Below are 1,502 nucleotides of genomic sequence, written 5' to 3'. Positions count from 1 at the left end.
AAGATCCCGGACACCCTGCTGACTCAGCACTGAAGCCACTCCTGAAGTCCACCTTTCAGCCAAAGATTAGACAGGCCTTTAAAGCAAACAATAACACACATGAGAAGCGTGCTTCTTGGTTCAGTCGAGCATGTGGGACCAGATGGGCGGCACCTGCCCAAAACCAAGAGGAGAAGCCAGGAAGGGACAGGAAGTTTGGACAAATAGACACGGGGAACCCACGGTGAAAAGGGGAAGGGGAAGAGTGCTGACACAGTGTGGGGATTGCAACCAATATCACAAAATAATTTGTGTATAAATTTTTGAATAGGAAACTGATTTGCACTGTAGACTTTCACCTAATGCACAATAAAACTAAAAAAAAAAAGGAAAGACAAGCCATTGCCCTAAATATGAAAATCACATTATAAGAATGTTATTTCTCCTCAAATTAATCAATGAATTTAAAACAATTCCAATAAAAACACTTAGAAGATTAAGAAAAAAACAGGCAAAGCAATTGAAATATTTCTATGGAAAAAAGAAATGGGCAAGAGTGTTTAGAAAAAAGGAAATTGAGAAAGAATAATAAAGAGGGAGACTAGTTATGCTACATATTGAAATATAAAGCTAGAATAATTTAAATAGTACACATGGTCCCCCTGAGTCAGAATCAACTCCACAGCAACTGATGGTTACAATTCATGAAAAAACAGATCAATAGAACAGAATAGAAAAAATGAGAAATAGACTCAAATGTTATGAGAATTTAATATGTGATAATAGTAACATTTTAAAATAGTGGGGTCAGATAATAACAGATTGGTACATAAAATAAACTATGATACCCCTGAGTATCATGTTCTTTAAAAAATTGTCTGTATGGACCAAATGGTCAACATTTACCTAAAGCAAAGATGAGAAGGTCAGGGGTGCAGGGAAGCTAGATCAATGGAAATAAAACAACCAGAACAGAAATAATGAGAATGTTGACACATGGTGAAAAATGTAACCATTGTCACTGAACAATATATATAGAAATTGCTAAATGGGAACCTAATTTGCTGTGTAAACTTTCACAAAAAACACAACAAAATATTATAATAAAAAAATAATAATGGAAAAAAAGTAGATTATTCAACAAATGGCATTGGTTAGCTATCTGGAAAAAATTAAGTTGTACCATTATCTCATATTTTACAAATGTAAGTGTAAAATATGAATGCATAAACTTACCAAAGGAAAATAAATAATATGTTTAAAATCTCTGATTGGGAAAAGTCCTTCTGTGTATATCACAAAACTCAGGAACTTAAAATACAAAATAATGATAAATACAACTATACATATAAAACATTTCAGAATGGCAAATTTTTTTTTTAAAAAAAGCACAACATATTGAAAATATAATCAGGAGAAAAAATATTTGCAAATGATATCACAAAGAGCTAAAATTTCATCAACATACAAAAGAATCCTACAGATTAATAATATTAATAATATCAACCCAAAGAAAAATACTC

The sequence above is a fragment of the Trichechus manatus genome, unplaced genomic scaffold (assembly GCF_000243295.1).
Source record: "Trichechus manatus latirostris isolate Lorelei unplaced genomic scaffold, TriManLat1.0 scaffold00199, whole genome shotgun sequence".
In the NCBI taxonomy this organism is placed as follows: Eukaryota; Metazoa; Chordata; class Mammalia; order Sirenia; family Trichechidae; genus Trichechus; species Trichechus manatus.
Note: the sequence above shows the minus strand (reverse complement) of the source record.